The sequence below is a fragment of the Lactuca serriola genome, chromosome 5 (genome assembly GCF_051521515.1).
Source record: "Lactuca serriola cultivar US96UC23 chromosome 5, Lser_US96UC23_V15, whole genome shotgun sequence".
Classification (NCBI taxonomy): Eukaryota; Viridiplantae; Streptophyta; class Magnoliopsida; order Asterales; family Asteraceae; genus Lactuca; species Lactuca serriola.
Genome location: NC_136412.1, coordinates 287,244,385 through 287,257,133, shown reverse-complemented (window position 1 = coordinate 287,257,133; position 12,749 = coordinate 287,244,385). Strand labels below are relative to the sequence as shown.

The following is a 12,749-nucleotide window of genomic DNA, read 5'->3' as shown; positions in this document are numbered from 1 at the left end:
AACGGGTTTTTCATGCAATTACTGGTATAGATGGCCTTATAATCACGTTCTTAACAGAAATCAAGAGGAAAGTTGTTACCTTTTAGTTTGAACTTTGAGAAATTTGAAGAGATTTTGAAGAAAACTTGAAAGCTTGAGAGGAAGTTTGAGAAAGAGGCGCACCCGGCGAGTGTGTATGTGAAAACTGATTCTTAGGGTTAAAACCCTAGTTACCAGATGTAAAAGTAATTTCGAAATTATTATTTTTTTCTGTAAATAAAACCGACTCGTCGAGTCGGGGTCAGACTCGGCGAGTCTAGTCGCGAAGTCAAAGTTTTTCTGAAATCAATATATACTCGTCGAGTCATGGTCAGACTCGGCGAGTCTCTTGTAAAACATTAATGATTTTCGAAATTTTGTTATTTATTTAAAATCATTTCACCCCACACTTGGCCCATGCACACTCTCAAGCAGAAATGTCTGATGAATTGGAGAATTAACATTTTTTTTTTAAAACGAAAGAAAAATTAAAAAAAACTAGAAAGTAAAAGAAATTGCCTTGTGGTGACATTGACTCCATCATAAAAAATGGAGACCTCTTGTTGGCTATTAAGGTCGTGGTGTGGGCAATTTCTAAGTAGGCTTTTGTATCGTTCCCAAGCTTCATAAAGGGATTCGCCGGGTTGTTGCTCGAAGTTGGCAATGGCTTTCTTGAGCTTGGCTATCTTGGAGGGCGGGCAGAAATGGTCTATGAATTCTTCCTTCATCTTGGCCCATGTGGTGACTGATCCGGGAGGAAGTGACTTTAACCAATCTTTTGCAGATCCTTTAAAGGTGACAGGAAGCATTCGAAGAAGCTGGGTCTCACGTGGAACATTAGGCACGTTGAAGTAATTGGCCACATCATTCACTTCGTCCAAGTGCTTGTAAGCGTCTTCATGATCCTTCCCGGAGAAAGGGATCTCTTTGAGTTGGGCGAGAATATGGCCTTTTAGTTCAAAAGTGGCGGTTGCGGGAATTGCGGGTTGCACAAGTCCCGACCCGGTGTCATCACGCATCCTTTTCTTCCACTCCCCCATGGGGACTTCATCAATGTTAGCCATAGTGATAGTTAACTCTTCTTCGGAATCGGTTTCGTGCTCGGAAATATGCTCTTCTTCTTCCTCGGTCTCGTACTCGTTATCTTCGTGAATTGGTTCTTCAATTGTTAACGAGGCACTGGATGCTCCTGATTTGCTGCTTTTCTTCTTGCTGAAGACGGATTTCAAGTTCTTGAGTGGTGAGTTCTTTGAAGTTGCGGCTTCTCCTACGGCTTTTCCTTTGTTTCTCTTTAGTTCGGATTCCGGGTCTTCCAAAGGTGGTACTAGAGGTGTGTCCGATCCTCGGGTCATGAAACAGCTGAAAAAAAACGAAACAAAAGAAACGAAACGCGTAAAGGAACAAAAACGGAATAAAAAAATAAAGACTAAAACAGCGATGGACTCGCCGAGTCGACACGAGTGCACTCGGCGAGTGCAAGGCAAAAATAGAAAAGAAAATTTTCTAGTTAAAAAGAACGGAATTGTAATAAAACTAAGTCTACTTATTGGATTTGCTTTGTAAATAACTTTGTGTAAGATAAATCCCACACAAAGGATCGATTAAACTAGACTTTATTATTAATTTTAGAACCGTTCCCCGGCAACGGCGCCAAAAACTTGATGTGTGCAAACTCACTTAGTTTTAAACCTACTTTTAATTATCAAATAACACACAAAGGGCAGTGAACCTATCAATTATGGTATAGCTAAATAAGCAGGGTATCGAACACAGGGAACGGCAAATTAAACTAAAAACTAATTTAATCTAAGTTAATTAAGAAGCAGGGGTTGTTCTCTAGTTTTACAAGACTAGAAACTTACTAATTATTACTAATTTAAAGCTAGAAAATAACGATTTAACTAGATTCAATAATTGGAAAGGAACTTCTGTTTAGTTCAACTTGGTTAACTCTATGGTTGATTTTCAAGGTAATAGTGCAATGGATTAATTCTTTCGTTGGTTACCGATTCAAGTGATTAGATTTGTGTTCACTACCCTAATCCTTAGCAAATAAACTAACTCAAACAGTGGCCAATTGTCTAATTTAATTATATTTACTAGATTAATTATTCGGGTTAAGTTAGACTTGCAATAGTTAACTAATTTAGTCTTTTTAATTAACCTCTTGTTTGATAGTCATCTTACAAGTTTGCACATGAATCTACTCAATTTTCTTATTAATTCTAGTTTCATATTCATTAATCCTAGACATATAACTATGTTGTCACAATATATCATATGAGGACAATAATCAATAGATGTTCATTCTAATCAATTATCTTCCTATTAACAGAAAATTAATTATTATTCACACACAAGGTTCTTTAGCAAGCTAAAATAACAAAAATTCACCAACTTGGAATTAATCCTACCAATCAATCAAACCATATTGTCAACTTTGTATCCCCAAACAGAAGTCTAAAGATTTTAGCTCATAATTAAAGTAAATAACAACAAACAATCAAAGTCAAGTTGCTTAGTCATGATGAATACACAAAAGAATAAATGGAATGATGAAATTTTGCCTTAATTACTCTCCGGAATTGAATTCTAGCTTCCTTCGTCGGCTTCTAGGGTTTTTCAGGCTTCTCAATCGTAGCAAGATACTTCTGAATCGTCCCAGAACTCTCCCTTATTGATCTGTGGAATTATCTATAAATATACGAATCGACTCGTCGAGTCCCTCTCACATTCCCCGTATTGCGATAACTCTCTGAGATCCCGAGTCATTATCTTCTCGATCCTTCGATTGGACTCGCCGAGTAGACGATATGACTCGCCGAGTAGGTGCCTTTTTAAGTGTTTTCCTTCTTTATTCCATTCTCGATCTTCTAACTGTTTCTCCTGCTTCCTTTCGCTTCCGAGCTTCATCTTTGGACTGAAAAACATAATTTAACACTTTTAAGTACCTTTTGTCCTTAATATGCGATAATTAGACTAATAAATGAATAAAAATGTATACTTAATATGAACTAATTATGCACATATCAGTAACTGAGGAGACTCACCTATTACTAACGATACGAATACCTAACACCCGAACTACTGGATCTAGACTCCGCTTAATCAACAAAATAATTAACCCTAATTAGTAATTAAGGTCCAAAAACTCACTTGCGAGTCCAAACTCCACGGATAAACTTTCTAAGGGCAAAAGGACCATTTTGCCCTTCACATGGCCAAAAACCCTAAATCTTGACCAAGGCTCAAAGTAAAAAAAAATTCAACACTCAGCATGTACTTTGAACGTACCACAACTTTTGTAGGGGGTACAACTTGGATCAGCGAGATGACGGGGCTGGGACAGGCTACGCGGGGTGTAGCCAGGAGTATGCCTAATATAGTTTGTCTGTTCCCATTTCTGCCAACTTTTCTCTTAAAACCTTAAGACAATTACTCCCAACCACATATTAGGCCATTCTAAGATGTCTAAAACCATAAAGTTATCAAATTTAAGCCTTTTCATGACAAGAAAAGTCCCAAAACAACATTTATAAACTCCCAGCACATTCTAAGCTATTTTACTCATGCATGAACTAAAAGAAGTGATCAAGCTACCATTTTTATGCATCCACGAGTCTCATAATACATGAAAGGACAGCTACAAACCCTTGGAGAGCCCCAAACTCATAAAGATCAAATCTTTGGGGACAAAAATCTTAAAACTTCAAACATGGAGATCTATTGAAAGACTTGTCATGGTACAAACTTTATACCTGAAAATGATGCACAATGAGTGTAACGTTCATAAAAATCATGCCAAATTTGAACTTTTTAAAACATTTAAAACCATTAAGTTATTACAATTTGTTTTCATAATAGTTTAAACATCAGAGTATCCCCATAATCAAATCATGAAAATATAAGGAGGTGCACGATCATGCCTTCGCCTTCCCACGATCGTCAGAAGTACCTGAAATAAAATCAAAAACTGTAAGCCCGAAGCTTAGTGAGTTCCCCCAAAATACCAATGCCATACAGATATAACCATATCATATAAACAAACACAACATGCATAATGAGCCATCAGTCTGACTGGACCACCTCACAGTCCATCAGTCTATCTGGATTGCTCTCCGAGCCTTCGGCATGTCTGGACCGCTTCTTAGGGCCTTCAGCCTATCTATACCGCTCAAAGGGCCTTTGGCCTGACTAGTATGCCCTAACCGTGTCTGTATTATATCCAATCCGGCGTGGGTATCTTGGCCTACAACACACATCAAGATCTGCAACAACCCAATCCGCCAAACGAACAAACATGTGCACAAATATATTTTTACGCTAGATAGAAGTACAGATAGTCATACATATCTAACATATCACTAATCATGACAACCATCCTATAACCAGGATACCGATCTAACCGATCACTAACATAGCAGCCATCCTATAAGCAGGAGTCGGGGTGTTACAATGAGGGAAGTTTTTTTTGGATATACAAGCTTGCTAACACCCCATTATTCTTCTCTAGCTTCCTTCTTCAACTAAATGCACCAAAAAACCCAAATGAACTTGTAAGGCTCACACAAACACTTAAACTTAGAATTAGGGTTTAGAGAAGGTTTGGAGGCTGATAACGGTGACCAAAAGAGGACTTACGTACGCCCAACGTATGACTAAGAAATGAAGGTTTTGGAGTATGGGCTAGTACGCTCGGCATACCACACGTACGCCCAACTGACTAGCTGGCCACCCGCGATCCTCACTCTACATGGGTACGCTGCGTGTATCCTTACGTACGCCCAACGTATGACTAAAATTATGAAACTTTTCTTCCAAGGGACCAAAAGTGCCATTTATAAAAAAAAGATACAAGGAATATTAAAATACCTGAAAATCAGAATGTTACATATTAACTGAAAAGAAAATAAAGAACTTAATTCTAAGCTTAAAACAACCATTAGATTCACGTATAAAGCTCAAAATTTGGATTCCTCAATTTCTAAGGTTTAAACTCTTCCAAATCACAAATTGATTCTAATTCCAACTCCTAAATGAGATGTTTTTCCTAAAATTCCAAATAAATATTTAAATTTTCTAGTATTTGACTTTGGGTTTGGGCACTTTATTGTATTGATGGAAATGACCACTAGCCAGAAAATATGGTTGTACGCACTACTAAAGATGACCACTTGCTTGAAAATGTCATTGCACATATTTGTATTGGAGTAAAATCACACAAAGAAGCTTGTAAGCACTTGCACTACTATGGTTATAAACTCACTAATAGTTTACCTCTTCCTCCTACGTAGGACACATTCTCACACCCATTTGGTTTGCCAAATTTCATTCCAAGTACTCAACTTTGAGTATCGATATCTCATTCACTCATACTGTTTTAGAAATATCATATATTGTTTTGAAGCTCTTACAAAAGAGAACTCATCTAAGGAATTATATATATATATATATATATATATATATATATATATATATATATATCTTATACTATATTATAAACTATATTAGTCATATCTTGATCTTTAGAGGTATAAGTTACAAAGTTTTATGTACAAATCAATGATACATAAATAAATCATTAATAGTTGCCAAAATTATGGAGTCTGGAATTAAAGAAAGCTATTAATAAATTTAATTTGGAGCAAAATAAAAATTTTAAAATATTATATTCATGTACAGAATTTAATTTTTTTTTTAAACTAGACACCAATGTTAATCAATTATATAAACAAAAAATATAAATATACGATCTAAATATAAATATTTTATTTAAAAATGGTAACTTTTTTAAACATAATAACTAATAATAAAATCCAATAATTATTTTCCCGTAAGAAAGTATTCGCCAAAAGAGTTGTATATTATCGTCGCTTTGCACGGTACACATCTAGTGTGTGTGTGTGTGTATATATATATATATATATATATATATATATATATATATATATATATATATATATATAATATATATATACTCATTTAAACGACATGGCTAGTATATCCCTGAGATTGAATTACAAAGTTCTAGTTAGAGATCTTGTTAGCCAAGTGTAGTGGCCCTAACTTGTAATCTAATTTAACTCCTCACCCAAAAAAGAATTACGATAAAATTTAGTTTTACTTTTTTTTCCGACTAATAAGAGAGAATAGAAAATGAAACTTATATATATATATATATATATATATATATATATATATATATATATATATATATATATATATACACATATATTAGATGTGTGTCCGGGCAAAGCGATGGTGATAAATAGATTTCTTGGTGATTAGTTTCTTAAGAAGAGATATTTATTGGATTTTTTATTAGTTGTAATAAAAAATTACCATTTTTAAATAAAATATGTATGTTTATACCATATATTTATATTTTTCTGTTTACAGTATTGAAATAAATTAATTAATATTGGTGTTTAGTTTAACAAATATAAATTAACTAATATACATGATTTTAATATTTCAAAATTTTCTTTTTTGCTCTAAGTTGAATTTCTTAATTAATTTTATTAAGTAAAGTCTTCAAACTTTTGACAAGTATTGGCTTATACTTTTTAAACTTGAAGATATGAGTTAAACTTTTGACAAGTATTGACTTATACCTTTTAAACTTGAAGATATGAGTTATTATATATATATATATATATATATATATATATATATATATATATATATATATATATATATATATATATATCCTATCTAATAAAAGAATCCATTTCTGCCACGTGTCAATTTTTAACCCCAAGAATTTTCAAAGTGAACCGCCAAAATTGCCCTTCACCTTTAAAATCCACAACTGTAACATATCCCCAAATTTCTTCTGATCGGTTTATTCCCAAAATCACGTTTCCTATTCCCCCGATTTCTCTTCTCTATTTTGGAAACTAGATATTTATTTGAATTTTAAAACTCACAAATCGATTCTATAAATATGAGGAACGAAATCGATACCATAAGTAATCGTGAATCTGAGTTTTAAAGGATTGCAATTTCATATCTTCAACCAAATTGTTGCTGCTACTTTCAAGAATCTATGGAGGTAAAAACATGTTTATATTTTTAGATTTTTATGTTTTTAGTTCTCTAGGTCTTATTCTTCTCGCATTTCTCTCTTGTTTCTTGATTTGCTATGTTTGTTTCTTTGATTGCCCATACAAAAAATTAAAATAATAAAATCTTAAATATTATTAATAATTTAAATGGTTTATAAATATTTTACCCGTGGTTTCCACGGGTTGTAACCTAGTATATATATATATATATATATATATATATATATATATATATATATATATATATATATATATATATAGTTAGGTTCAAATGTTTTCACTATCTATTGTGTGCCCGTATGATTGATTCTGGACCAATCATTTTAGTTATTTTAAGAAAGTAATTAATGCATATTAAATGCTGAAGATGTAATTAATACCTATTATATCTTCAACATGTAATATGTATTAATTACTTTCTTAAAATAACTAAAATGATTGGTCTAGAATCAGTCATACGGGCACACAATAGATAGTGAAAACAAAATAACCTAACCATATATATATATATATATATATATATAGGATAGTTCAAATAAAACAGTAAATAGTGTGAGAACGTAAAAACATTATTTTTATGCTATTATTCCACAATGAATTTTGTATACACGTCTTTATGTCATTATTCACAAATGAATAAATGAATAGTCACAGATTAAAACTAAAATTAGAATTACTACAAAAATGCACATATATAAATTTAAAATATAATAATAACATTTTAATAAATATATGAATAATCAACCGTTAATATTCATATTTGAATTATTTCAAAAATACACATATACAATATTCATTGTAGAATAATAACATAAACATAGTGTTTTTACGATCTCACACTAGTTGTTGTTTTTTTTAACTTACTTTTCTATATATATATATATATATATATAGAAAACACACACACACACGCACACACACCTGATGGTTTAAGAATACGCTCAAATGCCTTGGACGAGCCAGAAAAAATGTTTTGTTATCGCTTTTATAAGTTATATATATATATATATATATATATATATATATATATATATATATATATATATATATATATAATAATTAAAAATTGGGCCCAAAATAATTGGATTTTGTGCGGCTGACCACTTTGTGTCGCTTGATCATTGGTTCCAGCATATGTTGTCCCCAGTTATTTATTTTTTCATTGAACCTACTTTAATATATATATATATATATATATATATATATATATATATATATATATATATATATATAGGTTGAGGTTCAATAGAGAACCATAATTAACCAAGGAACGAAGGAACCAATCTTTTTTTTTTCAACTTTTAGAGCTTTTTTTTATAAAAAAAACTAAAAATACAGAAATTCATAACTTTTTATCCTTTTTCCAATGATATCAAATTCGAAAAAAAAAAAAATCGTCAAATTCACAGTGTGAATCTTTGAAAATTCACAATGTGAATCTAAAATCACACGGTGAATCCGAAAAAATATATTTAACATTCACAATGTAATGTTATGAATTTAGATATTTTTAGTTTTTTTTTTTTCGATAAAGAATAAGGTCTAGAACTTGAAAAAAAAATTGATTTATTGGACAACCAATAATTGTGGTTCTCTATTGAACTTTTCTCTCTCTCTCTCTCTCTCTCTCTCTATATATATATATATATATATATATATATATATATATATATATATATATATATATATATAGAGAGAGAGAGAGAGAGAGAGAGTTAAGTTCAAATGAGAACACTATTTAATATGAGAACGTGAGAATACTACTTTATGTTACTATTCTATTATGAATTTAATATGTATAGTATTGTAGTAATTATAATATAAATATATTCAATTTTATATTACTATTCTACTATAATATATATATATATATATATATATATTAATTTAGTAAATTCTAATGTGAATGTTAAATATGTGATTGTTCATATATTCGGTGATGAATAATGTTATAAAGTTGTACATACAAAATTTTAATGTGAATATTAATGTGTGATTGTTCGTATATTTGTTAATGAATAATGTCATATCGTTGTATATACAAAATTCGTAGTAGAATAGTAACATAAAGTAGTGTTCTCACGTTCTCACATTAAATAGTGTTTTCATTTGAATTTAACGCTATATATATATATATATATATATATATATATATATATATATATATATATATATATATATATATATATATATATATATATATATATAAGGGATCACTTTCTGCGGATGTATTTAAACTGTGAGACTAAAGAGGCATGAATTTGGAGCATAGTTTGATGGTGTTAATTTAGCTGAATGACATGATCTTTTTCTAATTTTCTTCTAATGGAATTGATAATAGAGGTGATGTAATTTAGTCGAAACATTGGTGTTTCTATCTTATCTATTTTCACAGTAGTATGATCATGATTATGTTCTTTCACTTTATTGAAAGGGATATAATTAATCACTATATGCAGTGACAAAGGAACGTGATTTGGTTAATCGATGGTGGGGACTACTCTTGATCTTGATCCCTTTTATTATTGTGAAGGATGAAAGTATAATGTATTGACTAAGATATAAAACTCTTATAGTTGATACAAAATGTTATTGTGGGGATTATTGTGATTAACAAATTGTTTTTCCATTTTTATTATTAATAAATAAATTCTAACATAAACCTTGTGTGTCAAAGGATGAAGACATACAGTATTGTTCATAATTGTTTATGCAAGTGATAAAGAAACATCAACAATAATATAAATATTTTGGAAACTTTTGATCCTTGTTAAAGTTATGCCATCCAAAATCATATACGCAAAATAAATTGTTTATTTATTTGGTGGTGTGTATGAAGCATAATTGCTTTTTAAGGTGCGATAAACATAATGGATTGGTGAAAGGTGGGGCAGATAGGTGGTCCATGTCACAAAATTACAACTTAATTAAGAAAATTAAATAAAATATATAGAGTGATTGAGCGAGTGACGTGGATAAGAAAACTTGAGATTTAAGCTTAAGAAATTATTTCATAACCACTGATTTAGGAACTACACCCCACTCCACCCACTCCTTGATCGGTGGCTTGATATTTTAATTATATTTATAGTAAATTATATAGGAAAATTGTGTAAACTTATTATATATATATATATATATATATATATATATATATATATATATATATATATATATATATATATATATATTATAAAAACAATAACTCATTTAAATAAATTTTTACAAATGATCATATTCTTCGGAATGGACCATTTCGGAAACAAATTCAAAGTCGTTTTTTGGTAAGTCGGCCTATCAGGTTTCCTCCGAAATGGTCATTTTGGAGTATCCGTACTTATTCCGGACCAAATTTTTGAATTTCAATTACGGAATATATTCCGAATTCATTCCAGATCTCGAATTTCTAATACCGATTCCTACTCTCCGATATGTCACTCCAACTCTCCGATTTCGATCTCTGACACGCCATTCCGACACTCATTCCGAACTCCGACTACAAATATGGAAGACAATCACTATGACCTAGTTGTTTTACAGGTACGTCATTTACTCTCACTTAAGATTTTTCTTTATATTTATATCCTCCGTAATGAACTAACAACGTTCCGAAGATGTCAGTGCATTAGGACCAATCTAAACCTACTTTAGTTGCTTATATAATTGGTTTATTCATCGAAAAGTATTATCCGAAAGAAAAATAAAATAAATTATGGAATTCGAAGAACACCTCCGGAATGAAATGGCTATGTTTCGAAGTACCAATAAATGACGTCAGCACATTAGGACCAATCCAAAAGTAGTTTAGTTGTTTATATAATGTTATTATACATCGTAATCTAGTGTTCTGGAACATAAAAATTCATTCCAAAACAATACATAATGCGAGGAAGTGGTCCGGACACTAAGAATGTGACCGGAATTTTGGTCACTTTTCGTTTCGGAGTTGGTTAATAACAACTTTTTTTATTTGCAACGCGACAGGGCTTTTGATACATCTATTACATTGTTTTGTAAACCCAAAATCAGTGCAGATATTCTTGCAACAATCAAAGACAAACCGAAATGCGAGACTGTGTTCCGGAATTTGAAACATCCCAACAATTAAGAAAAAAATTTCATTTTTAAAACCATTCCAAAAATCCATAAGTTTTACAAAACAAGTTCTCAAAAGTCACTTTCATGAATCAAAGTATCCCAAAATCATCAAAACACATAAAATCCTAGATGATCAGCATAATCAAGTCTTCGCCTTTCCCCTGTCATCTAAAGTACTTGAAACCATAAATATCAAACTGTAAGCCAAAACTTAGTAAGTTCCTCCTGAAATACCACAACACAACAATATAACAACATGCAAATTGGGTTCACAACCATCAGATTAGATTACCCCTGAGGCCACATCACGAGTTTGGTTTGCCCACGTGGCCCACAGCTCATATCTGGATTGCTCCCAAGCCCATAACATAAGTCTGGCTTGCGTTTCCGACGTACAAATTATGTTCGGCTTGCTCCCAAGTTTGTTGTCTTCTGCACATAGCAGTTTTTCCTTAACCCAACTGCACTATGTCGACATATGCAACAAATAAGACACTTAACAACAAACATATAACAATGCAGCAACCAATCACTTAAGCATAACAACATCCTATACTAGGATACATAACCTAAGGGTCCGACATTGATTCTTTCGACCCACGAGTACATTAAGGAGAACTCACATCACAGTCTGAAAATAGTTGAATAGATTACTGCTCCAAATGATGTCTCTACGGGTCACCTATACAATAAACAGGGACCTAATCTCAAACTATTATTCAAATTACCCAAAATTCCATTAAGTCAACTTAGTCAAATCCATGGTTAAAGGTCAAAGTCAAAATTCAATGAGTCAACACAGATTGAGTACGCCCTGTATACTCAATTATTACGCATGGCGTAGTGAAGTCCTCTCTTGGTTACAAGGCCTTCACATAGTACGCGTTGTGTACCACTGGGTACGTCCTGTGTACTCAACCAACTCTCACTCTCCTCAATAAGTGCTTATTCCATTAAGACCTCACGTCCAGAACTCAGATCTAGTCCCAAATAACCTCCCAAATCATAAAGTTTCCAACTTTATGACTTTGCATGACTAGAAGGTTCTTAAAACCAAAACCCCATCTTCTACCTAAAACCCAATCTTCATAACTCTTGCATGGATGGGAGAAAGGGACAAAGATCACATTTTTATGACCGCAAACACTCAAAAACATCTGAAAGGATAGCTCATTTGGTCTAGAGTAAGCCAAACTCATATATACCAAGATTATGGAACCAAAAGGCACAAAAACTCAAGAACTAGCAAGACCTTCGTATTCCTATCCAAAATTGTCACTGTCGTCTCAATATGGTTTAGGAGATCATCAACATGAACATCATCCAAAGGAACCATTGTTGAGTCATCAACTACACCCTTCTGAAGCCAAGAAATATAGAAGGTGTTGTGAATCTAGATAAGCTCCCTAGGTAGATCCAAATGATAGAGAACTTTGCCTACCCTAGCCACCACTCGAAATGGGAAAATAAATTGGGGTCCAAGCTTGCCCCTCTTTCTAAAGCATATTACAATCTTCCAGGTGATACCTTCAGTAAAACCATATCACTAACATGGAACTCGAACTC

The 12,749-nt window shown here is 31.9% G+C and overlaps 1 non-coding gene across 1 annotated transcript; it reads left to right on the top strand.

Annotated features, from left to right (window-relative positions):
- Positions 1-591: 591 nt before the first annotated feature.
- Positions 592-698, top strand: LOC145056143 (small nucleolar RNA R71). The gene has a single exon (XR_013685678.1). It is a non-coding gene; the product is annotated as a small nucleolar RNA R71 (small nucleolar RNA).
- The last annotated feature ends 12,051 nt before the right edge of the window (positions 699-12,749 follow it).